Genomic DNA, 27,838 nt, shown 5'->3' on the forward strand with positions numbered 1-27,838 from the left:
TTGCTATTTTCCCAGTTATTTAAATATGACTTTATTTATGAGAAGTGTTTTGTAATTGTTTTCAAAAAGTTTCTGAGTCTGCCTTGATAGACAGGTAGATAGGTATGGAAGAGAAAATCAACAGCATGGAGAAAGACATGCAAAAATTGACTGCAGAAAGCAAGTACTTTAAAAATATAATTGGACAAATGAACCAAAAAAACCCTTCTTTTTTCAAGGAAATGGGATTAAGTGACTTGGCCAAAGTCACAGTTTGATAAATATTAAGTGTCTAAAGCCAGGAGGCAGCTAGGTGGCGCAGTGGATAGAGAATGGGATATCTCTTTTTAGCTCTTTCTGTTGCTTCTTGCTAGTCATATATAGAAATGATGAGGATTTATGAGAGTTTATTTTATATTCTGCAACCTTGCTAAAGTTGCTAATTATTTCTAGTAGTTTTTTAGATGATTTGTTTTGGATTCTGTAGGTATACCATCATGTCACCTGCAAGGAGCAAGAGTTTTTGTCTCTTCATTTCCACTTCTAATTCCTTCAATTTCTTTTTCTTCTCTTATTGCTGAAGCTAACATTTCTAATATGATATTGAATAGTAGTGGTCATAATGGACATCTTTGATTCACCCCTGATCTTATTGGGAATGCCTGTAGACTATCCCCATTGCTTGTTGATGGTTTCAGATAGATACTGCTTTTTTACTCTAAGGAGAAATCCATTTATTCCTATGCTCTCTAATGTTTTAGTAGGAATGGGAGTTGTATTTTGTGAAAGGCTTTTTCAGCATCTATTGATATAATCATAAAATTTCTGATAGATTTGTTATTGATATAATAAATTATGCTAACAGTTTTCCTAATATTGAACTAACCCTGCATTCCAAGGATAAATACTACTTGGTCATAATGTATTATCCTAGTGATACCTTGTTGTATTTGTTTTGCTAACTCTTTCTTTAAGATTTTTGCATCTATATTCATCAAGGAGATAGGTCTATAATTTTTTTCTCTGTTTTAACTCTTCCTGGTTTAGGTATCAGCATCATATTGGTATCATAGAAAGTGTTTGATTTCCATCTTCACCCATTTTTCCAAAGAGTTTATATAGAATTGGAACCAATTGTTCCTCAAATGTTTGATAGAATTCACTTGTGAATCCATCTGGCCCTGTAGATAGTTTCTTAGGGAGTTCAATAATGACTTATTGAATTTCTTTTTTCTGAGATAGGTTCACTTGGGTATTTAATTTCCTTTTAATTTAACCTAGACAATTTATATTTTTGTAAATATTTTTCCATTTCACTTAAATATCAAATTTATTGGCATATAGTTGGGCAAAATAATTCTGAATTATTACTTTAATTTCCTCCTCAATGGTGGTGAGTTCACCTTTTTCATTTATGATACTAACAATTTCATTTTCTTCTTTATTTTTTTAATCAAATTGACCAGAGGTTTATCAATTTTATTGTGTTTTTTTTATAAAACCAACTCTTGGTTTTATTTATTAGTTTGCTTTCTTTTGATTTTATTAATTTCTCCATTAATTTTTAGAATCTCTAATTTGGTATTTAATTGTTCTTTCTCTAATTTTTTTAGTTGTATATTTAGTTCATTGATTACTCTTCCTCCAATTTATTCATGTAGCCTTTAAAGATATAATATATCCCCTGACAGCTGCCTTGAATGTATCCCATAAGTTTTGGTATGTTGTTTCATTGTTGTTATTATCTAGAATGAAATAATTAATTTTTTTCTATAGTTTGCTGCTTGATTCACTCATTCTTTAAAATGAGATTATTTAGTTTCCATTTAGTTTTGGGTCTATATCTCCCTGGCCCAATATTGCATATGATTTTTATTGTATTATATGAGGAAGATGTATTCAATATTTCTGCCTTTCTTCAATTGATTATTAGGTTTTTATGCCCTAGTGCATGGTCAATTTTTATCTAAGTGCCATGTACTGCCAAAAAGAAAGTATATTCCTTTCCATCACTATTCAGTTTCATCCATAAGTCTATCATGTCTATTTTATTTATTTATTTCTTTAGTTTTTGCAAGGCAATGGGGTTAAGTGGCTTGCCCAAGGCCACACAGCTAGGTAATTATTATATGTCTGAGGCCGGATTTGAACTCAGGTACTCCTGACTCCAGGTCCGGTGCTCTATCCACTGTGCCACCTAGCCACCCCCTATCATGTCTATTTTATGATTAGTTTTATCTAAATCTGATAGCGGGAGGTTGAGGTCTCCCACTAGTAGCATTCTGCTGTCTATGTATTCCTGTAACTCCTTCAGCTTCTCCTCTAAGAATTTTTTTGCATACATATTTAGTATTGAAATAACTTTCTTGTCTATGGTACCTTTTAGGAGGATATAGTTTCTTTCCTTTTCTCTTTTAATGCTATCTATTTTTGCAGTTGCTTTGTCTGAGATAAGGATTGCTACCCCTGCTTTTTTCACTTCTGCTGAAGCAAAATATATTTTGCTTCAACCTTATACCTTTACTCTATATGTATCTCTCTGCTTCAAATGAGTTTCTTGTAAGAAACATATTGTAGGATTCTTGTTTTTAATCCACTCTGCTATTCCCTTCTGTTTTAAGGGAGAGTTAACCCCATTCACATTCAAAGTTATAATTACTAACTCTTTATTACCCTCCATGTTATCTTCTCCTATTTGTATTTGTCCCCTTTTTTTCCTTTATCCATATTCCCCAGTATTTTGCTTCTGAATATCACCCCCTCTGCTTTCCCCCCACTTTCCCTTTGTCCATTTTCCCTTCCCTTCCTTCTTTTGGTTCCCCTTTTTCTCCCCCCTCTTCTTTTGGTTCCCCTTTTCCTCCCCCTCTCCCCTTTCCCCCTTTTAATACTTGAAAGGTAAGATAAGTTTGGTAACTTAACTAAGTGTATATATGTTAACTTTAAGCTAAATCTAATGTGAATAAGATTCAGGCAGTCCTTACCTCCTCCCTTCTTCCCCTCTATTGCAATAGGTCCTTTGTATCTCTTAATATAATGAGATTTACCCCATTCAGTCTCCTTCATCCTCCCATCTCTTTACTGTCCCCCTTTTTAAGGTGGTATTGTTTTTAAATCATTCTACCTGAGTCACAGAAAAGTCATGAGTGTCTATCACTTCTGGCTAAGTATATTCTCTCTAACAGAATTACAATTATTGAGAGTGATTAGAGTCTTTCTCCTATGTAGGGATATAGCCAGTTTCATCGTATTGGATAGCAGTTTCAGGAATAAGTAATGAATGTCCATCACTTCTGGCTAAATATATTCTCTCTAATAGAGTTACAATTTTCAAGGGTTATTAAAGTCTTCCTCACAGGTAGGAATATAGCCAATTTCACCTTATTGTATAGCAGTTTTTTTCTCCCCCCTCCTTTTTTTTTTTACCTTTTCGTGTGTCTCTTGTGTGCCCTGTTTAAAGTCCAAATTTTCTATTAAGCTCTGGTCTTTTCATCAGGAAAAGTTGGAAGTCTCCTATTTCATTAAATGTCCATCTTTTGCCCAAGAAGAGAAGGCTCAGTTTTGCTGGATAATGAATTCTCGGCTGCATTCCAAGCTTCCTTGCTTTGTGGAATATTACATTCCAGGCCCTTCAATCCCTTAATGTTGATGCAGCCAGTTTCCTCTGTAATCCTTACTGTGACTCCTTGGTATCTAAATTGTTTCTTTCTGGCTGCTTGCAGGATTGCCTTTTTGATAGATCTGGAATTTGGCCTCAATATTTCTTGATGTTTTCATTTTACAATTCCTTTCCAGAGGGGAATTGATGTATTCTTTCAATAATTATTTTGTCCTCTGGTTCCATGATATCAGGGTAGTTTTCCGTCACTAAATCCTGTAATATTAAGTCCAAGCTTTTTTTCTCTTCAATGTTTTCAGGAAGACCAATAATTCTTAGGTTATCTCTCCTTGATCTGTCCTCGAAGTCAGTGGTCTTGCTGATGAGGTATTTTACATTTTCTTCTATTTTTTCAATTTTTTTGGTTTTCTTTTTAACAGATTCTTGTTGTCCCATGCAGTCATTAGTTTCCACAGACTCCATTTTTTTAGAGAAGAATTTTCTTCATTTACCTTTTGTAACTCCTTTTCCAATTGGTCAATTCTATTTTTGAAAGAGTTTTCCATTTGACCAATTGAGTTTTGGGAGAATTATTTTCTTTTTGCATTTGTCTATTTGTATTTTCCAAGGATTGGTCTCCCTGTTGCAAAAGTGTTAATGTTCTCCTGGGTTTCTTTTCCCAGATTTTCCCATTGATTTTTAAACTCCTTCCTGATTTCTTCAAGGATGTCTTTCTGTGCTGGAGACCAAATCATATTCTCCTCAGAGGTTCTAGGTCTCTCTGAGTTGGGGTCTTTTCCTTCTAGGAATTTTTCTATGGACCCCTCTTTATTCTGGCTTTTCTTCATTTTCCTAAGATCCTGTGTTGTGAACCAGCCGGTTCACAAAGGTTTGTTGTTGGGATCCCTAGAGGTTTTACTCCCTGTATTTAGTAACTCCCAGTAGGCTGGTCAGTAGGGAGTGCTGTTTGCTTTCTCTGGTGTGTCTGTGACCTTGATTTGAGGCCCTCTCCCTTGGCCTGGTGGGGGTGGGTGAAGCTGGGGAATACTTTTATCTTTGAATAATGGCAGGAAAAAAATGGCAGGCTATGCCCTGGGGCAAGGTAATTACTTTCACTATTCACAATTGAGGGAGCTCTGCTGTTCATGCTTGAGCCTGGGGGAGGGGGGGGAGGGGGGCTGTCATTGTGTTTATTCCAGGAAGAGGCTTCAGCTGAAATGGAGTTATGGGGTCTGATGTCCTCCAGACCAGAGGAGCCCTGGGATCGATGCCTGCAATTCTCCTACAATGGAATTCGCTATCCAGCCCTGCTGGTAAGCCCCAGGCTGTCATTCCCACAGCCAATACCTACATTCCCCAGTTGGCTCTTGTACCACGGCTCCCACAGTCAGCACCTCCATGACTGATCCCAAGCTAGTCCTGCTCTCAGGCTCTCATCCTGTCCTCATAGCAGAGTCTCTGCTCTTTACACTCCATTTCACCCACCATCCCAAAGGACAAACCTTGAGGTAGAAAGATATTCTTCTCCTAGTTTCTCTTTCTGGGGTTTGTCAATAGGATTTCTGTTAAGAGGTTTGTTTCATATTATATATGAGGGAAGATCAGAAGATTTTAGTACAGCACCTGTCTTCTCTCTGCCATCTTGGCTGGAAGCCCCTATCATAAATATTTTAAATTTGTCTTTGAGTATTATACTGCTGAAATGAACAAGTCCAATATAGTTGATCATCACTCCATGTTGTTGTCAGTGTGTATAATGCTATTCCAGTTCTGCTCAATTCACTCAGCTTTCCAGACTTTTATGAAATCCTGTCCCTCATCATTTCTTATATTATAATAGTGTTCCATTACATACATATACCACAATTTATTCAGCCATTCCCCAATTGATGGGCATCCCTTCAAATTCCAATTCTTTGCCACTGCAAAAAGAGTTGTTATAATATTTTTATACATATGTGATTTTCATCTTTTTTGATGATCTCTTCAGGATACAGACCCAATAGTGGTATTGCTGGATAAAAGTGTATGTACATTTTTATTTCCCTTTAAGCATAATTGCAAATTGCTCTCCAGAAAGACTGGATCAGTTCACAACTTCACCAACAATACATTACTGTCTCAGTTTTCTGACATCCACTCCAATACTGATTACTTTCATTTCTAGTCATACTGGCCAATCTATGAAGTGGTATCTCAGAAATGTTTTAATTTGGATTTCTGTGATCAACAATGATTTAGAACAACTTTTTTTCATATGACTATAGATAGTTTTGATTTCTTTGCCTGAGAATTCCCTTTCCATAGCCCTTGACCATTTATTAATTGGGGAATGACTTTTTCTTTAGAAATTTGACTCGGGAGGGCCGGAGCCAAGATGGCGACAAGAAAGGATTGAGTCTTCGGCACTCTCTGATAAAACTTCGAGACTAAGGACTCTAAACTTTCGAGAGACAGAACCCACAAAGGGACAAAGAGAGGCAGCTCTCCTACTCAAGGTAACCTGGAAAAGAGCAGAAAGGTTCTGCACCCCAGGGTCAGATGGGCGGCCGCCAGAGGGGTGGCCCACCAGAGCAAAAGAATTTCAGCCTCCCGGAGGCAGCCCCAGGACACTGGGAGTCCCAGCTCACAGCAGCATGGGAGTCTCCTGAGCTACACCCCGGGGAGCACTGAGCACAAAGTGGGGGACCAGTGGGGGGACCTCTGCCAGAGCAAGCACATGAAGCCCAGCCCTCAGGGCATACAGCAAACAACGTGGTCTTTCGGCAACCCAGATCTGGAAACAGAAGCAGGCAGAGCCAGTAAGCAGGAGCCCCCAGGGCATGAGCCCATTGAGCTAAGGGGAGGTAGTGAAGAGAGACTGCACTGCAGAGCTCTGTCCTCTGCCTCTGGAACAGGACTCTGGGGCTCTGACCACATTCAGATCCTGATCCCAGTCTAGGCCCCCCCATAGAACAGCAGGGCCCCCCCACCTCAGCCCCATGGCAGAGAGGAGCTCTTATGGTCATTCACAGACCAGGAGGGAGGACAGAGCCTCACACACTGAGACCCTTGTGGGAGTGTCCCAAAAGCTCAGGAAGCACCCCAAAACCAGGCCCAGGCTGGGAAAATGAGCAAGCAGAGAAATAAGAGGAACACCATTGAGAAATATTTTGCAAATGAACCCAAGAAGGATCAAAATACTCAGTCTGAAGATGAGGAAGCACAAGCTCCTGCATCTAAAGACTCCTAGAAAAACAGAAATTGGGCTCAGGCTATGACAGAGCTCAAAAAAGACTTTGAAAATAAAATGAGGGAGTTAGAAGAAAAACTGGGAAAAGAAAGGAGAGAGATGCAGGAAAAACGTGAAAATGAAGTCAGCAGCTTAGTTAAGGAAATCCAAAAAAAATGCTGAAGAAAATAGAATGCTAAAAACCAGCTTAGGTCAAATGGATAAAACAGTTCAAAAAGTTACTGAGGAGAAGAATGCTTTAAAAAGCAAAATTGGCCAGATGGAAAAAGAGATAAGAAAACTCTCTGAGAAGAACAGATCCTTCAGACAAAGAATAGAATTCAGAGAGATTGATGAATTTACCAGAAATCAGAAATCAATACTTCAAAAACCAAAAAAAAAAATAAAAATTAGAAGAAAATGTGAAATATCTCATTGACAAAACAACTGATATGGAAAACAGACTTAGGAAAGATAATTTAAAAATTATTGGAATACCTGAAAGTCATGATCAGGAAAAGAGTCTTGACATCATTTTCAAAGAATTACTACAGGAAAATTGCCCTTATATTCTAGAAGCAGAGGGCGAAAATAGAAATGGAGAGAATCCACCAATCCCCCCGAGAAAGAGAACCCAAAAAAACAACCCCTAGGAATATTATAGCCAAGTTCCAGAACTCCCAAGTCAGAGAAAATATTACAAGCAGCCAGAAGGACACAGTTCAAATATCATGGAGCTGCAGTCAGGATCTCACAGGACTTAGCAGCAACTACATTGAAAGCTCATAGGGCTTGGAATATAATATACCAGAAGGCAAAAGAGATTAGAATGCAGCCAAGAGTCAACTACCCAGCAAGGCTGAATGTCCTCTTCCAGGGAAAAAGATGGACTTTCAATGAACCAGGGGAATTTTAAATGTTCCTGTTGGAATGGCCGGAGCTGAACAGAAGGTTTAATCTTCAGATACAGGACTCAGGTGAAGCATAGAGAGTGGATGAGAGGGGGGAAATATGAGGGACTTAATGATGATGAACTACATGTATTCATGCATAGAAAAATGACACTGATAATACTCATATGAACCTTCTCAGTTAATAGAGCAGGTAGAGGGAGCTTTTATAGTTGAAGCACAGAAGAAAGCTGAATTCAAAGATAAAATATGGTGTAAAAATGGAGTCAATAGAAAAAAAGGGAACTGTAATGGGAGAAAGAAAAAGGAGAGGGGGAATAGGCCAAGATATCTCATATAATAAGTTTTTTTCTTTATTACAATGAGCTATTGCAATGATATGGGAGGAGGGAAGACAAGGGGGAATGAGGGAACCTTTGCTCTCATCAGAGGTGGCTAGGAGAGGAAACAGCATATATACTCAATGGGGTATAGACATCTGGAGTAAAAAGGAGCGGGGCAGGGGGAAGGGGGTGGGGATGTGAATAAAGGAGGAGAGGATGGACCACAGGGGGAGAGTGATCAGATATAACACATTTTCTTTTTTACTTCTTGCAAGGGGCTGGGATTGGAAGGCCTGTCCAGGACCATAGGACCAGGTGGATTCTGGGCCTAAGGGGTGGTATGGGGGCTCAGGGCCTCTTGGCCCCAGGACCAGGGATCTGTCTGCTGCGCCACTCAGCTACCCTACAGCAGAGTCAGAGTGAAAGGAGAGAGAAAATATAGTACATGGTAGTGGAGAAATAAGAAAGGAGGGAGTTGCAATCAGCAATGGCAACGTTGGAAAAATTAACTTTTGCGATGGACTTACCATAAAGAATGTGATCCACCCATGACAGAGTTGTTGGTGTTGGAACAAAGACTGAAGCACATTTTTTATTATTATTATTTGGGGGAGGGTGCAGGGCAAATGGGGCTGGGTGGCCTGCCTGGAGCCACATTGCAGGGTGATCTTTGGGTGTCTGAGGCTGGATTTGGACCTGGGTCCTCCTGGCTCAAGGGCCAATGCTCTGTCTGCCACCCAGCCACCCCTACTATTATTACTATTTTATTTTATTTTGGGTCTTTTTTTTCCCTTCTTTTTGGTTTTTGCAGGGCAGTGGGGATCGGGTGGCTTGCATGTCACATGGCTAGGTGATTGTTGGGTCTGTGGGGCTGGATGTGGGCTCGGGTGCTCGTGGTTGCAGGGCTGGTGCTTCGTCCATTATGCCACCTGGCCATACCTACAATTATTACTATTTTTTTAATTTTAATTTTTTTTCCCTCCCCTTTACTTTATTGCTCAAGCAAGTCTATATTTATGCGGGGAGGGGGCATTTCATTTACTCTTAAACAAGAATATTTTATTAATGTAAAAAACATTTGTACAAAATGAGAATAAAAAAGAAAATTAAAAAAAAAGAAATTTGACTCAATTCTCTGTATATTTTAGAAATGAGTTCTTTGTTAGAAACATCAGCTATAAAAATTGTTTCCCAACATACTACATTCCTTTTAATCTTGGTTGCAACTGATTTGTTTGTGCAAAACCTTTTTAATTTAATGTAATCAAAATCATCCAGTTTTTTATAATGTCATAAACTGCTCCCCTTTCCATAGATCTGACAGGTAAACTATTCCATGTCCTCCTAATTGGCTTATAATATTACCTTTCATGTTTAAATACTGCACCCATTTTTATCTTATCTTGGTATAGGATGTAAGATGTTGATTTATGCCTTATTTCTGCCTATCTTTCAGTTTTCCCAGAAGTTTTTATTGAAGAATGAGTTTTTAATCCCAGAAGCTGGAATTTTTGGGTTTATCAAACTGAAGATTACTCTAGTTATTTGCTGCTATCTCATTTGTATCTGATCTATTCTATTGATCTACCACTGTATTTCTTAGCCAGTACCAAACAGTTTTGATGACTTATGCTGGTCCTATGTAATCCTTACTGTGGCTCTTTGGCATCTAAATTGTTTCTTTCTGACTGCTTTCAGGATTTTCTCTTTTATCTGATAGTTTTGGAATTTGGTCACAATATTCCTTGGTGTTTTCATTTTGGGATCCCTTTCATGAGGGTACTGATGTATTTTATCAATAACTATTTTACCCTCTAGTTCCCACAATATCAGGACAATTTTCCATCACCAAATCCTGAAATATTGAGGCCAGACTTTTTTATCCTCAATTTTTCCAGGAAGTCCAGTGATTCTTAAGTTGTCTCTTCTGCATCTATTCTCTAGGTCAGTGGTTTTGCCAAGTGAGGTATTTTTGTTTTCTTCTATTTTTTTTAATTTTTTTGGTTTTTGTTTAACAAATTCTTGTTGTCTAATGAAGTCTTTAGTTTCCACAGATTTCAATCATTTTTTTTAGAGAAGAACTTTCTTCATTTACCTTTTGCAACTCCTTTTCCAGTTGGTCAATTCTATTTTTGAAAGAGTTTTCCATTTGCCCAATTTTGGTTTTGAGAGAATTATTTTCTTTTTGCATTTGTCCAGTTGTATTTTCTAAGCATTTGTTTTCCTTATGTAGGGTGCTAATTTTCTCTTGAGCTTTTTTCTCAGTTTTTCCAATTGATTTTTTTGTTTTTGTTTGTTTTTGCAAGACAGTGGGGTTAAGTGACTTGCCCAAGGTCACACAGCTAGATTATTAAGTGTCTGAGGCCAGATTTGAACTGAGGTCCTCCTGACTCTAGGTCCAGTGCTATATCCACTGCACCACCTAGTTACCCCTTTCCAATTGATTTTTAAACTTCTTCCTGATTTCTTCTAAGAAGTCTTTCAGAGACCAATTCAGATTCTCCTCAGAAGTTCTAGATCTCTCTGAGTTAGAATCTTTGTCTTCAAGCTTTTGATGGACCCCCCCCCCTTTCTTCTGAGAGGGGCTGGTTCACAGACCTTTGGTTTTGAAATCCCAGAGTTTTTGCGCACTGGGTTTAGTAACTCCAAGTTGGCTGACCAGTAGGGGATGCTAGACAATTTCTTTGGAGTGTCTATGACCTTGATTCGCGGCCTACTCCTTAGTCCTGGGGGGAGGGGGGGTGAGGGAGCAGCAGGATCTGGATTATCCTAAAACTATGTGGACTGGGCTCTTGGGTTAGATAGTTGATCTTATTTTACTGAGAGAGATCTGCTGCCTGAACCTCAGGGCATTGGCTGTTACTGTGCTTGTTCTGGGAAGAGTCACTTTCTCTCTCAGGGATGGGAAGGAGGGGACTCAATGGAAATACAGGGACTCTGCTTAAAATATAGGGCTCATGGCCCTGGTCTGCCAGACCAGCAGAATTGAGTGGATCAATGTCTAGTTGCCCCTGCAAGTCTCCTGCCCACTATTCTGGAGCTCTCCCACATGCTGCTCACACAGCCAATACTTCCACGGCTGTTCTCAGGTTAGTTCTCAGGGCTCACCCTGTTGCCCCTGCACTGGTTCTCTGCTGTCTGCCCCATGCTTACCCACTCTCCCCTGAGACAGATTTTGTTGGTAGATGTTCTTTTCCTAGCTTCTTTTTCTGGGTTTTGTTGATTGAAATTCTGTTACAAGGCTTCATATTAGTTCTAACAGGAAGCCAGGAGACCTTAGCACAGGGCCTGGCTCCTCTCCACCATCTTGGCTGGAAGTTGAAATCATCAATTCTTCCTCTGATTTGTTGTTTGATCCACTCATTCTTTAAAATTAGGTTATTTAGTTTCCAGTTGGTTTTAGGTCTATCTCTCCATGACTCTTTATTGCATGTGGTTTTTCTTACATCATGATCTGAATAGGAGGCCTTCAATATTTCTGCCTTTATTTGCTTATGAGGTTTTTATGCCCTAATACATTGTCAATTTTTGTGTAGGTGCCATAAGCTCCTAAGCCCTTTCTATTTGTGTACCTAAGCCCATTCTATTTTTTCCAGAGGTCTATCATATCTAAGTTTTCTAACATTCTATTCACCTCCTTAAATTCCTTTTTTTAATGGTTAAATTTATCTAATTCTGAGTGAGAGAAGTTGAGATCCTCAAACAGAAGAGTTTTGCTGTCTATGTCTTCCTGAAACTCATTTAGCTTCTCCTCTAAGAATCTGGATGCTATTCTGCTTGGTGCATATATGTTTAGAACTGAAATTACTTCATTGTCTATGGTACCTTTTAGGAGAATGTAGCTTACTTCCTTATCTCTTTTAATGAGATATGTTTTTTTGCAACTTCTTTGAGATAAGGACTGCTACCCCTGATTTTTTTTTCATTTTAACTGAAGCATAATATATTCTGCTCTAGTCTTTTACCTTATCTCTCTCTGCTTCAATTATGCTTCTTTTTAAGCTGCATGATGTAGGATTCTGATTTTTAATCCACTCTGCTATCTGCTTCTGTTTTATGGGAGAGTTCATTCCTTTCACATTCAAAGTTATAATTACTAACTCTAATACCCTCCATGTTATCTCCCCTCTATTTATATTTCCCCTCTTCTTTCATCTTATCCTTCTTCCCCAGGATTTTGCTTCTGAATACTCCCTCAATGTGTTTCCCCTCTTCTATCCATCATTCTTCCTTTTCTTTTCCTTTTTCCTTTTCCCCTTCTTCCTTCCTTCTGATCAATCTCTCTTTCCCTCCTTTGCCTTCCTCTCCTAATACTTGAAAGTTAAGAGAAATTTCTAAACACAACTTAATGTATATGTGTTAATCTTCTTTGAGTAAAATTCAATGTAAGATTCAGGCAATTCTCACCTCCTTTCTTTCTCTCTAATGCAATAGGTCCTTTGAATTTCTTCATGTGGTGTAATTTACCCCATTCAACCTTCCTCTTCTTCCTGACTCTTTATAATCTCCCTTTCTTAAGGAAATAATTTTTAAAAAATTATCCCATCAAGTCATACCATGAATGTCCATACTTTCAGCCTAAGTATATTTCCTCTAATAGAGTTACAATTCTCAATAATTATGAGAATCTTCCTCTCAGGTAGGGATGTAAATAGTTTAATCTTACTAGGCATCAGTTTTTTCTTTTCTGCTTTTTACCTTTTCACTTATCTCTTCCTTTATCTCCTGTTTGAAGATCAAATTTTCTGTTCAGCTCTGTCTTTTCATCAGGAAACTTTGAAAGTTACCTGCTTCATAAATGTTCAACTTTTTCCCTAAAAGAGAAGGCTCAGGGGCGGCTAGGTGGCGCAGTGGATAAAGCACCGGCCTTGGAGTCAGGAGTACCTGGGTTGAAATCCAATCTCAGACATTTAATAATTACCTAGCTGTGTGGCCTTGGGCAAGCCACTTAACCCCGTTTGCCTTGCAAAAAAACCTAAAAAAAAAAAAGAGGGAAGGCTCAGTTTTGGGGGATAGTTGATTCTTGATTGTAATCCAAGCTCCCTTGCTCACCAGAATATCTTATTCTAGGCCCCTCAATCCTTTAATGTTGATTCAACCAGGTCCTGTGTAATCCTGATTATGGCTCCTTGGTATTTTAATTGCTTTTTCCTGGTTTCTTATAGGATTTTCTCCTCAATCTCAGAATTCTGGAGTTTGTCTGCAATGTTCCTTGGTGTTTTCATTTAAGATCCCTTTCAGGAGGGGATCAATGAATTCTCTCAATAACTATTTTGCCTTCTACTTACTAGATATCAGGCAGTTTTCTTTAACTATATCCTGAAGAATGAAATCCAGGTTCTTTTTTGATCAAGATTTTCAGATAGTCCTATAAGTCTTAAATTATCTCTCCTTGATCTATTTTCCAGGTCAGTTGTTTTTTGCATTTTCTCCTTTTCTTTAATTTTCTTTTTAAATTTAAGGCAATCAAGTTAAGTGACTTGCCCAAGGTCATACAGCTAGGTAATTATTAAGTGTCTGAGGATGGATTTGAACTCAGGTCTTCTTGATTTCAGGGCTGGTGCTCTATCCAATGCACCACCTAGCTGCCCCTCATTTTCTTCCTTTAAAATTTTTTTAACATATTTTTTAGTGTTTCTTTAAATCATTAGCTTCCACTGAGCCCAGTGTATTTTTCAGAGGCATTTTTTTGCACCCCCTTTTTTTAGTTTAGTTTTTTTTTTAGTTTTTTGCAAGGCAAACAGGGTTAAGTGGCTTGCGCAAGGCCACACAGCTAGGTAATTATTAAGTGTCTGAGCCTGGATTTGAACCCAGGTACTCCTGACTCCAGGGCTGGTGCTCTATCCACTGCACCACCTAGTTGTCCCCTGTGTCTCCTTTCCATTTGATTAATTCTGTTTTTTTAAAGGAGTTGTATCTTTTTCCATTTGTGCAATAGTGTTTTTTGAGAGAAATATTTTTTTTTTTGCATTTGTCCAATTGCATTTTTAAAGGATTTATTTTTTCCTGGCATTTTTTGTTGTAAAATGGGATTTTTTTTTTAAGGTTTTTTTTTTTGCAAGGCAAATGGAGTTAAGTGGCTTGCCCAAGGCCACACAGCTAGGCAATTATTAAGTAAGTGTCTGAGACCGGATTTGAACCCAGGTACTCCTGACTCCAGGGCCGGTGCTTTATCCACTACGCCACCTAGCTGCCCTGTAAAATGTTAATTTTCTCTTGCATTTCTTTTCCCAGTTTTTCCATTTGATTTTTAAACTCCTTTCTGATCTCTTTTAAGAAGTCTTTCTGAGGGGCACCTAGGTGGACTTCCCCAGCCCACACCCAGGTCTTGGGGAAAGGGATGAATATCTGGGGTTGTTTCTGTGTTTGTATTGGATGCCGAGGGCTCCTCTAGGAACACTGGTAGGTTCGTGGTTCAGGCTATTCAAACCAGTCATGCTGACCAAATGGGTGTTCTGACATGCTGGAGCTCTCCCAGGGTCTTTGCTCTCTGCCCTGGGCATGCCCACATTACCCCCATGACAGACCTTGCTGGAAGACAGACCCCTCTGGGTTTTTTTTTTTTTTTTAGGTTTTTGCAAGGCAAATTGGCTTAGGTGGCTTGTGCAAGGCCACACAGCTAGGTAATTATTAAGTGTCTGAGGTCAGATTCGAACTCAGGTACTTCTGACTTCAGGGCCAGTGCTCTATCCACTGCGCCACCTAGCCACCCTCCCCTCTGTTCTTCTGTGAGTTCTGTCAATCTAAAATCTGTTAAGATGTTTGATTCATGTCAGTTCTGAGGGAAAGCAAGGAGAACTTAAAACAGTGCCAGGCTTCTCTCAGTCATCAACTCTTAAGAAAAATAATTGGGTGGGCAATGAAGTGGTGTAGTGGATAGAGCTCTGGTCCTGGAATCAGGAGGACCTGAGTTCAAATCTGGTCTCCTAGTTAGAAACCAGGAGGGATGGGAATTCAGGGAATCCTGGAAGGAATTGCATGAACTGATGCTGAGTGAGATGAGCAGAACCAGAACATTGTACACCCTAAAAGCAACATGATGGTGATGGTCAACCTTCATGGACTTGTTCATTCCACCAGTGCAACAATCAGGCACAGTTTTGTGGTATCTGGGATGGAGAATATCATCTGTATCCAGAGAAAAAATTGTGGAGTTTGAATTGTAAAACTCAAAATAAATAAAATCTTTCTTAAAAACAAAGAAAGAAATAAAAAAAAATTTTATATCCCCCCCAAAAAAAGATTTATGATGGAAAGTACCATTCATATCCAGTGGAGGAACTGTGAAATTTAAATGAAGATCAAACTTATTATCTTCAATTTTTAAAGTAGTCTTATTTTTTGTCATTTTTTCTCCAATTTTTTTCTTCCATTCTGATATGAATCTTCCCTCACAACATGATCAATATGAATCTATGTTTAGAATGGTTATAAATGTAGAGCCTATATCAGACTGCATTTTGTCAAGGGACAGGGGAAGGAAAATATAAAACTAAAAACCTTGCAAAAAAGAAAAATGATTGGTAAAAACTGCCATTGCATATAGTTAGGAAAAAATGAGAAAATATTTTTTTAAATGATGTTTTCAGGTCAACTAGGTGGTGCAGTGGATAGAAAACCAACCTTGGAGTCAGGAGGATCTGAGTACAAATTCGGCTTCTGACACTTTTTTTTAAAAAATTATTTATTTTAGGCAATGGGGTTAAGTTGACTTGCCCAAAGTCACACAGCTAGGCAATTATTAAGTGTCTGTGGCTGGATTTGAACTCAGCTACTCTTGATTCCAGGGCTGGTACTCTATCCACTGCACCACCTAACCTCCCCCTAACTTCAGGCACTTAATTTGTATCAAATTGTGTGACCTTGGGCAAGTCACTTAATCCCATTGCCTTGCATAAGGGGTTTTTTTTTTTGTTCATTTGCCCAACTGTATTTTTAAAGTACTTGTTTTCTGCAGTCAATTTTTGCATTTCTTTCTCCATGCTGTTGATTTTCTCTTCCATACCTATCATTTCTTTTCCCAATTTTTTCTACTTGAGTTTTAAAAATCTTTTTGAGCTCTTCCAAGAGGATGTTTTGGGCTTCAGATTAAGTCATATTCCCTTCTGGGAATTCCACACATAGATCTTTACACAATGCCATTTTCTGAGAAGGTGCTTTAATCTTCCTTATCACCTTAATAGCATTTTATGGTAAAGGTTTTCTTCTTTTTCATACTCATGTTTAGCTTATTTTTTTTAAATTTATTTAATTATTTTTGTTTGCAATTTTTTGCCCAATTTTGTTTCCCTCCCCCCACCCACCACAGAAGGCAGTCTGTTAGTCTTTACATTGTTGCCATGCTATACATTGATCTAAATTGGATGTAGTGAGAGAGAAATCATATGCTTAAGGAAAAATAAAATATAAGAGCTAACAAAATTACATAATAAGATAATTTTTTTTTTTTAATTAAAGGTCTTTGGTCTTTGTTTAGGCTCCACAATTCTTTCCCTGAATACAGATGGTATTCTCCATCACAGATAGCCCAAAATTGTCCTGGATTGTTGCACTAATGGAATAAACAAGTCCATTAAGATTAATCATCAATCCATGTTGCTGTTATGGTGTACAATGTTCTTCTGGTTCTTCTCATCTTGTTCAGCATCAGTTCATGCAAATCCTTCCATAGCCTAGTGGTTTTTAAAGTTGAGTTCTGCTTCTGGACCACAGGAGGGCGGCAGTGTCCTAAATTTTTGGGGCTTGTAATTGAAGGTCTATTAATCAACCTTTCACAAGGCTTGTCAAGTGTTAGGGGCTTCCCCAATATACTTTTGTTGCCTGGCACCTGCTATATTGGGGTTCAAAGGATCGCAATTTGCTTTCTACGCTGAGCCTGGAATTCTCTCACTTGGCCTGCTATGTCAATCTCTGTCACACTGAACCAGGACAAGGTAAGCTGGGCTGGGACCTTCCTGCTGCCTTCCCCATCATCTACCTCTGCTGTGGCATGCTCCACCTAACACAGAGCAAAACAAACTTTTTTCTGAAGTTCCTCCAAAATTTCTCAAGTTGGAAAGTTGGTCCACTCTACTTTTTGTGGGTTCTGTCTCTCTAGAATCCATTTAGAGGTTTGATTATTGTTGTTTCTGAGAGAAGTTAGGGAGACATCATGGAACATCCTGGCTTTTCTCCACTATCTTGGCCTTGCCTTCAGTGCTGATGATTTATGTGTATTTATTTTATATCCTACCACTTTGCTAAAGTAGTTAAATATTTCAAGTAATTTTTATATGATAATGCTATTTTTATCGAAGTATATCATCATGTCATCTACAAAGAATGATAGCTTTATTTTCTCATTGCTTATTCTAAATCCTTTGATTTACTGTTCTCATTGCTTTAACTAACATTTCTAGTACTCTGTTGAACAAATAGTGGTGATAATGGGCACCATTGCTTCATTCTTGATTTTACTGGGAAGTCTTCTAGCTTCTTATGGTTTAGTTAGATACTACTTATCATTTTAAGAATAGATTCCTTATTTTTTATTTTATTTTTATGTTCTCTATGATTTTAATAGGAATAGGTATTGCATTTTGTCAAAAACTTTTTCAACATCCATTGAAATAATTATATGAATTATATTGGTTTTGTTACTGATATCTTTAACTATGTTGGTAGTGGGTTTTTAAAAACATTTTTAATATTGTACTAACTCTGAAGGTATAAATCCAGTCTGGTCCTAGCTAGCATTTTGTTCAAAAATTTTTGAATCAATATTCATTAGGAAAATAAGTCTATAATTTTCATTCTCTGATTTGATTCTTCCTTAGATATCAGCACCATATTGGTGTCAAAGAAGGAATTTGGTAGTACTTCTAAATAGTTGATAAAAATCATAATTAATTGTTCTTTAAATGTTTGGCAGATTTACTCATGAAAACAACTAGCCCTGTGGATTGTTTTTCTGGGGAGTTCATTAATGACTTATTCAATTTCATTTTTTAAGATGCAGTTTATTAAATCATTCTATTTTCTGATCTGTTAATCTAGGTAAATTATACTTCCATAAGTATTTATTGATTTTGCTTAGATTATCAGATTTATTAGCATATGTTTTGAGAAAATATACCTTAGTTTTCATTGGTAGTGATTTCACTCTTTTCATTTTGATATTGATTATTTGGTTTTCTTTTTTTTAGTCAAATTAATGAATGCTTCTCTATCTTATTGGGGGGTTTTTTTAGGTTTTTGCAAGGCAAATGGGGTTAAGTGGCTTGCCCAAGGCCACACAGCTAGGTAATTATTAAGTGTCTGAGACTGGATTTGAACCCAGGTACTCCTGACTCCAAAGCCAATGCTTTATCCACTATGCCACCTAGCCGCCCCTTATTGGTTTCTTCATAGAACTAACTACTAGGTTTATCTATTAGTTCAATAGTTTTTTTAAATTTTCAGTGTTATTAATCCCAATTTTGATTTTGAGGATTTCCAATTTGGGGCTCAATTAGGGATCTTTAATTTGTTATTTTTTTAAGTTTTTTTGGTTGATTTGGTCTTTTTCCATTTTGTTGAATTTAGAGAAGTAAATTTTCCTCTAAGTGCTGCTTTGGTTGCATCCCATAAATGTGGATATGTTATCTCATTGTTGTCAATAAGACATTTAACATTTTCTTTCATTTTTTTCAGTCTTTTGAATTTGTTTTTTGGATTCTTAATGTCACATTGGTACTGGTTTCTACTTACCCATTCTGACTTTTAAGGACTAGATGATTTTTTTAAAATTTATTCATTCATTTATTTATTTATATAAGGCAAATGGATTAAGTGACTTGTCCAAGATCACACCAGCTAGGTAATTATTAAGTGTACAAGGTCAGATTTGAATTCAAGTTCTCCTGACTTCAGGGCCAGTACTCTATCCAGTGCGCCCCTAGCTGCCCTGGACTAGATGATTTTTAATCTATCTTTCTACTGCCCTTTATGGAATATAATTCTTATTACATTATGATCTGAAAGAATTAATTTAATATTTCTTTCTTTTTATGTTGAATTTTGATATTTTTTGTCATATTATATAGTCAATTTTTGTGCATGTGCCATATTCTGATGAGGAAAACAGGTTAATCCTTTCTGTTCCCATTCAGTTTTCTCCAAATTTCTGTCATATCTAAATTTTCTAATATTCTATTTACCTCCTCAACTTCTTTCTGGGTTATATTTTTGTTAGATTTATCAAGTTCTGAGGGGGGAAAAGTTGAAGCCCTCATTACTGAAATGTTACTGTCATTTCTTCCTGTAACTCACTTAACTTCTCTTATAAGCATTTGGATGCTATATCACTTGGTGCATATAGGTTATTATTGATATTGCTTCATTGTCTATGGTACATTTTAGCAAGAGATAATTTCCTTCCTTATCTCTATTAATTTGATCTATTTTTGCTTTTACTTTGTCTAAGATCAAAATTGCTTGCCTTGCTTTTTTTTTAAACTTCAATTGAAGCATAAAAGATTCTGTTCTAGTAGGTCTCTTTTTCAAGTGTTTCTTGGAAATAATATATTGTCAGATGCTGTTTTTTGATTCACTCTGATCTCTACTTCTGTTTTATAGTAGAGTTCATCCTGTTGGCATTCACAGTTATGATTACTTCCTGTGGATTTCCCTCCACTCTATTCTTCTATTTGTTCTATCTCTCTCCACCCTTTCTCTCTTCACCAGTGTTTTACATCTGTCTTCTGCCAACCCCTAAGCCTCCTTCTTTTAATCTGCTCCTCTCCTTTTTCCCCCATCAGGTAAGCTAGATTTCTACAGTCAATTATTGTATTTATTATTCCCTCCTTGAACCAATTCTGATGTAAAATTGAAGCAATGCTTAACTGCTAACTCTCCCATCTTCCCTTCCACTGAAATAGGTCTCATGTTTCTTTATATGAAATAGTTTACCCCTTTCATTCTTTCCCTTCCTTCTGCACCCAATTTTCTCTTTTTTCTCATCCCTTAATTTTTTATATCATTTAATCAAATTCACCTTATTCCTGTACCCTCTGCTCTATCATATTCCTTTTAGCTGTACCATCAGTGATGCAAATTTTAAGAATCACAAGTATCTTCTTCCCTTGTAAATTGTAAACCGTTTATCTTCATTGAATCTTTTATGTTTTCTTTGCCCTTTTTTATCTGTTTATGCTTCTTTTGCTACTGCAGTTCAAGTTTTTGGTTTATGAGAGCTTGAAATCCTTCTATTTCATTAAATGACTAGTTTTCCCTTGATGTATAATGTTTAATTTTGCCAGGTAAGCTATTCTTTTTTTTTTTAAGTTTTTTTTTGCAATGCAATGGGGTTAAAGTGGCTTGCCCAAGGCCACACGGCTAGGTAATTATTAAGTGTCTGAGGCTGGATTTGAACTCAGGTACTCCTGACTCCAGGGCCGATGCTCTATCCACTGCACCACTTAGCTGCCCCTAAGCTATTCTTTTTGTAGTCCTTTGCCATTTGCCTAGCCTTTGCCTAGGTCCTTTGCCATTCAGAATATTATGTTCTATAACCTCAGCTCCTTTACCAAGTTTGTGTTATCCTGATTGTGGCTCCTTGTTGTTTGAATTGTTTCTTTCTGACCACTTGTAGTATTTTTTCCTTGATGTAATTGTTCTGAAATTTGGCTAGAATGATCCTTGGAGTTTTTATTTTGAGATCTCTTTCCTTAGATGATCAGTGAAATTCTTTCAATTCTTAATGCTGTCTATATCCTTTTGATTACAACTTTCAGGAGTCCAGTGATTCTAATATAGTCTTTTCCAGATCTATTTTCCAGGACAGGTTTTTTCCCCTCCATGAAGTATTTAAACATTTTTCTTTCATTTTTTTTTTTAGTCTTTTGTATTTGTTTTATGGATTCTTATTATCTCCTACAGTCATTGGTTTCTATTTGCCCAATTCTGATTTTTAAGGAATTGTTTTTCTCAATTAGTTTTTGCAGTTTTTCTTTTTGGTCAGCTGTACTTTTAAGGAGTTGTTCACCTTAGTGAACTTTTTTTAATCTTCTTTTCTACTTGGCCAATTCTACTTTTTAAACAGTTGCCTTCTTTTTCCAATTTTCCTTCTCTCTTTCATATGATTTTAAAATTTCTTTCTGAGCTCTTCTATGAGTTCTTTCCAGGCTTGAGACCACTTTCTTTGGGGTTTTGCCCATAGCTTTTTTTGACTTTTTGTCCCCTTTTGAATTTACCTTGGTCTTCCCTGTCATCATAATAAGTTTCTATGGTAATATTTTTGTTACCTTTTATTCATTTTTTGGTCTTTTTTATTTTCTTTTAAATTTGAACTCTCTTCTCAGGGTAAAAGAAGCACTATTTCAGGCTTCTTATGTCAGTGCTGCAGGTCTCAATTGCTTATTGTTTTCTATATCCTAGCTGTATTATGCTAGTATGTCCTTGGGGACCCATGGGGGACCCTGGTTTTTGGTGCTGTGCTGAGATATTGTGGTGAGGCTAGCTCACATATGTGGCAGCTTACTTGTTGATGAATTGGGGTCCTAGTAGTAGTTTCTGATGTAAGCTGAGGCCCTGTGTCTCCATTTTCTTGAAGCTACATTGAAGCACAAAGTGGTCTGACTGCAGGAGGATGACTTTTTGTCCAGGGCTATGCCAAAGCATGTGACGATTCTCACAGCTGGAGGCTGAGGGTTCCCTGGGCTATGCTAAGGCATGTGGAGGGTCTTGGTATTAACATTTTCCTGTTCCACTCCACTGGGGCACAGATTCTCTCACTGGTTTGCTGTGGTGAGATTTATTGCTAGCTTGCTGGAATGCCACCCTTCAATAGCATACTGGTTCTATTATTCCAGGATTTGTTCTGAGGTGTTATTTTATGGTTGTTTGGGGCTAAATATTGGAGGGTTGCAAGACTTACTTTGGGCTTCTTATGTCAGTTCTGCAGGTCTCAGTTGCTTACTGTTATCTATATCTATATCTATGGTTCACATAGCATTTAAATGTCTAATGAAATTGTAGGAAGAAATAGATATTAAAAATAAAATAATGAAGGAACTCACTATATAGAGTTGTATATAGACATAGACAAATTTAAGTAAAATGCAAACAAGAAAGAAGTTAATGCCCTAAATAGAACTTTAGAATAGTTAGTTTTCTCTGAAAATTACCGAATAATGAGAACCTCCATGAGTTTGACCTTAGAAAAAATTATTAAATGAAAAATGTGAGATAACCTTCAGAGTTTATACTAATAAGGGACAAATGTTAACCTTCAGTATTTGTCCTCAAGAAAAATTAAAACAGAATTACTTCAACATACATATTTATTAATATTTCTCTAAGTTTGCTAATTATGCAAATGTGAATGGGGGGCTCAACTAAAGAACCAAACTATTAAAAATACAGCTTTGAAAGGGCTTTTAATATAAGTTCCACTATCAGAAGGCAAGATCTCAAAAGATATCTGATGGAGATATAAAGGGAGTGACCCTCAATTTAGGATGGAGCTGGATAGAAGATATATACCTCCTAAGAGGCATGTCCAAGAGGATATACCCAAGATTTTTGTGGCTTATCAGATCTCCACAAATGCAAATCTTTCCCTTCTAGGATATCAGCACAATTTAGGGACCATTAATGGGGATTAAAGATTATCAACAGAAAAGAATTTAGCAAAAGAGCTTACATATTTCTTAGCTAGGACTTGTACCTATATAAAAATTGATTATGTGTTGGGATAGCCCTACAAGAAAATTCAAAAGAGAAGAAACAAAGTAGAAACAAATGAAAATTAGTGCGAACCACAGTGCAATTCAAATTATACTTTAAAAAAAAGAATGTTTTAAAAATTAATTGTAGGGGTGGCTAGGTGGCGCAGTGGATAGAGCACCGGCCTTGGAGTCAGGAGTACCTGGGTTCAAATCCGGTCTCAGACACACCTAGCTGTGTGGCCTTGGGCAAGCCACTTAGCCCTGTTTGCCTTGCAAAAACCTAAAAAAAAAAATCTGTCCTCAAACACTTAATAATTACCTAGCTGTATAGCCTTGGGCAAGCCACTTAACCTTGCAAAAACCTAAAAAAAAAAAAAAATTAATTGTAAACAGTTCAATCCTCAAAATTAAAGAACATAAGAAAAATATAATGAAAGAAAGTTACAATAATGAAACAGTGTACCAAAACTTATAGGATGAATCTAAAGCAAGCAAATTATGAGTTTCAAAAATTAAAGAAGCAGAGAAGTTTGTTCTATCAGTATCTGATGCCTATAAACATGGTTGGAGTGGGAGGAGAGGGAAGGTTAGAAAGTTAAATTATTACTGAGCACTAAGCAATGCCAGTCCATTATACAACTACCTTCCTCACAATGTTTGCCTAATAAACAGATTGTCACCACTGAACTCATGTCTATAATACCCAATGTCAAATCTCTGAGCAAAATGCTTGTTGGGACCTTCCTCTCTATCATAATTATTGCATATGACTTAGATTTCATAATATCAGTCCTATTAAGTGCAGGAAAATAATGTTTTCTAAGACTATAATTCCCAGAATTCAAATTTGTTTTCAAAGCACTTCCTTGTCCTCAGGTAAATGTCTATCTAACCTATTTATCTTAAGATGTTTTTTAATTGTTTTAAAATTCATGTTAACATATTGGCCACAAGGTGGTACTACTAGTAAGGAAAATTTTGTTCTTTGTAGGCAGTTCCTCAATCCCTCAAGCAACTGTTTGGGGAATAATGTGTACTGCGGTCATTAATGATGCTAACAGTAATTTTCATGTACATGAAATCAGTTGCCAGTATCTAAAATTACATATTAAAAAAAACAGCCCTTCCTACAGTTTCTTCAACTGTAAAATGGAGCTAATACCATTTATCTTATGGGGCTTTTGTGAAGATCAAATGATGTAATAGTAGTCAAAGGTTTAGCACAATACCTGGCACATAGCAAGTTTAACTTATTCCCTTCCCATTAGGATGTAAGCTTCTTGAAGGCAGAGAATTTTTTTTTTTACTTTTGTCTTTGTATCTCTAGAGTTTAGTGTAGTAATCTAGCATGTAGTAAAGACTTAAGATATGGTAGTGTTTTTTTTTTTTAATATAGAAGGTAGAAAGTTCCCTCTAATAATGTTTTAGGGGATGTGAGTATTATAAACTAGAAAATAATAGTGATTTTTGAATGCATTTGGACTGTCCTACAAGAACTTCAGTACTTCCAAGGGCAACTCACATCTCTCTCAGATCATTTATTTCTCAGCATTAGTTTCTTTGTCTTTCTCATGTACTGTTGCACATCCAGAAGACACTTTTGAATGAGTTGATTCTAAGTCCTTTTTCTTAAGAAGGCCCTACCACAATGCTTTGGAAATGAATAGGATCTTGGCAGGGAAACAGCCAGAGTATAATTCTTAATGAAGTATTGAATTTTATGACTTATAATGAATTCTGGTGTTTCTTCACAGGTTAGATTCAGGCCTGAGATGTTCATTGGTTATGCAGAGATGAGGCTTTATCTTCTTTAGAAAATTCAATGACCCAGGTCAAATTTCCTTCCCAAGTGAGAGTATGTCTAGAAACTTCATACTCTTGCATGCAGAAGAAAAAGATGCTTACATAAGAAGTCACAGGTTCCCTGTGAGATTGTCATGATGATACAAGACTGAATGAATGCAATAGATTAGGAACAATGGCTTTTCAGACAAAGAAACCTTGAGTAGAGCAAAGGCACCTATCTTTACTACTCCCATCTTGCTTCCTAGCTTCCAATTCCAAGTGACCATTGAAAAAAGTTAGGAAAATCATCATGAAAAGGATTTGAATCATTTTAAATTTGCAAAGGAGAAATGATTCATTTGCATTTCAAGAATTGTGTCAACTGGGAAGACATTTTATTTAGGTTTTTTTTTTGCAAGGCAATGGGGTTAAGTGGCTTGCCCAAGGCCACACAGGTAGGTAATTATTAAGTGTCTGAGGCTGTATTTGAACTCCTGACTCCAGGGTTGGTGCTCTATCCACTGCGCCACCTAGCTGCCCCAAGACATTTTTTAAAATGAAAAATTGCTTAAAAGTGTTAGTTACAAAAGTAACTGGATCATTAATTATCAGTCTTTAATAAATATTTTAAAGTGTCAGATTAAATATGCAACCTATTGATGTCTAAGTTCATGCCTTTAAATATGATTATGATATAATTATGATATAACTACTGGGAGGTAGAAAGAATAGTTCTATTATTACAGAAAGTGAATCATGAAGCATTGGTCAAAAATACAGATCTGATGGGAAGAATGGGGTGGGAGGAAAGGAGAAAATTTGAAATTCAAGATTTTAGAAGTAATTATTGAAACTTGCTTTTGTATGTAGTTGGGGTAAAAAATTTTAAATAAAATAAAATATTAAAAATACAGATCTGTAAAATTGTTCAAATAGAAATGAAATCTATTTCTATATTGGATGATGTAGTATAATGGGAACCAGTTATTATATGCATATAAATTTATAATTTTAAGCACTTATAAAATAATTATTGGAAGAATTAAAATGCAGGATAAACTATATATTTTAAAAAGTTCCGGAAGTAGAGCAAAAGATTACTGAGAAGTATTTCATGATAATTAAGTAATTATTGAATGGTTTTATAGATTAGGAAATATGCTGATTAATAGCGTGAGGTGACACACTGGAGAGATCACTAGACCTGGAGTCAGGAAGACTTGAGTTCAAATCCTGTCTCAAATGCTTACTAGTTGAATGATTCTGGACAATTCATTTTCTTTCTCTTTCAGCTTCAATTTTCTTTTTTTCCTGAAACTAGATTGTTGAATTTTTCTATATTTTGATTTGGTAGGCTGACTATATAATTTTTTCATATACATTCATCACTTCTGAATTTCAGTTTGGGGCTCACATAATTATTTGTAGTATCTTTTGGTAATTCTTTTTCTTTCCTCTCTATTGTCAATTTGCTCTTTCATTTTTTATCTTGGTAATTTCATTTTCTTTCTTCTTTTTCTAGATTAGGTGAGCTAATAGTTAATTGATTTTATCAGTCTTTTCAAATAAGTAGTTTTTTTACTTTTACTCTGTAGGCTTTATTTTAAAATTTCTATATTTCTCCTAAAATTTTTAAAAATCTTCTGATGTGCTCATTGTTGGGGTTGCTGAGCTTGATAATTTTTTTTTAATTTTCTACTCCCTCCATTGATCATTTTCTGTCTTTATTTAATTTACATTTTCAGTGTTATAAAATTTTCTTTGATGACTACTTTAGTAACATCTCATAAATTTTTTATATTGTTTCATTGTTTTAATTCTATTTAATGTAATTGATTATTATTTGTGATTTCAAGTCCCATCCCTGATGGGACTGGTTTAAGCTTTTTATTTTCCATACCTTTTTTCCCCTCCAAAGCTCCTTTCATTTTTAAAATTTCTTCTTTCATTTCTTCTGGGTACTCTTTTTTTTTAGGTTTTTTTTGCAAGGCAGACTGGGTTAAGTGGCTTGCCCAAGGCCACACAGCTAGGTAATGATTTACTGTCTGAGACCGGATTTGAACCCAGGTACTCCTGACTCCAGGGCTGGTGCTGTATCCACTATGCCACCTAGCTGCCCCTGAGTACTCTTGTAGTACTTATACCCACAGACTTTGTTTAAAGTTACTATGTGGTTTTATTCCAAAACCTAATATAAATGATACTCTTTGTTTTAAACCGTGTTCAGTCATTGTTTTCTGAAAGCATGAATAATCAATGTTCGGGTATATTCTTTTGATTAAGAATCAAAATTCCTGTATTTGAGCTTTGTCTTTAAAGTTGCTGTTTGAATGTCAAGTTTGTCTAGCTGTCCCTGTAACTGTATATTTCTAGGGTGAAAATTTTGTTTGCCTGTACCTTACCTGTATCATGAAGTAATAGAAAGACATTAACAAATATTTGTTAAGCATTTAGTATGTTCCAGGAACTAAGTCATGTTCTGAGGACACAAAATACACAGGAACAGTATCTGCTCTCAAATGTCATAGCGTAATGGGAGAGATAACATACAAACAACTAAAACAGATTCTAAGAGATTACATATACTAGATAAATTGACAATCATTTCAAAGGTTAAGTACAAAGGTTAATAATAATTGGGAAATAGTTGCCTGGTTCAGCCTAATCAAGTTGATGCTGTCCAGTTCATATAAGGGCACCAAAGGGGATCTCAGCAGTCTGATGTCATTGACTATCCTAGACCTACCTTATGGAAGCCCAGTCCCTAGATGCAGCTTTGCAGGCTAAGTCTGAAGGAGGCCTGAGTGTAACCTGCATTGGCATGGCCAAGATGGCAGGGAAGAGTAAGAAAATATGCAATAGCAAAATCAGAGCCATGACCATCAAGAGCAAAACCTGTCACAAAATGGTGCTAAGAATTGTACTTCATAGTTTCAACTATCATATAGGATCTTCCTGCTCAGCAGTAGTGCCAACTTCTACATTCAAGTATTCATTAGTATATACACAGACGAGGCAAAAGTCAAAGCTTTAGCCAGTAGGCAGGGATTCAAGTCTGTTGACTGAGTTGACTTTCAACTGCAAATATTGGGCAAGGCAATACACAGTGGTGAACTCATTAAATTCTGTAGCCACAGGCCCCCAGTGGGATCTGACTGTGAGTGCTGTGGTCAGAGACATCAGCTGGATGACCCTCTAGTGAATAAAATCAATCTATGACCTGAATTTCGGTAATCAGGTCCTGGCTGCCATCAAACGCTGGATATTTTGGACATTGGCAAGGATCTGGAGTTGATGCAGAGAAAACCGGGCATGGGAGTGATGAGATCAGTTGGAGAAAAATTTTG

The 27,838-nt window shown here is 36.7% G+C and overlaps 1 pseudogene; it reads left to right on the forward strand.

Annotated features, from left to right (window-relative positions):
• The first annotated feature begins 4,791 nt into the window (after positions 1 to 4,791).
• On the forward strand, positions 4,792 to 27,786 carry LOC141498773 (tRNA (guanine(26)-N(2))-dimethyltransferase-like; annotated as a pseudogene).
• Positions 27,787 to 27,838: the final 52 nt, after the last annotated feature.

The sequence above is a fragment of the Macrotis lagotis genome, chromosome X, assembly GCF_037893015.1.
Source record: "Macrotis lagotis isolate mMagLag1 chromosome X, bilby.v1.9.chrom.fasta, whole genome shotgun sequence".
NCBI lineage: Eukaryota > Metazoa > Chordata > Mammalia > Peramelemorphia > Peramelidae > Macrotis > Macrotis lagotis.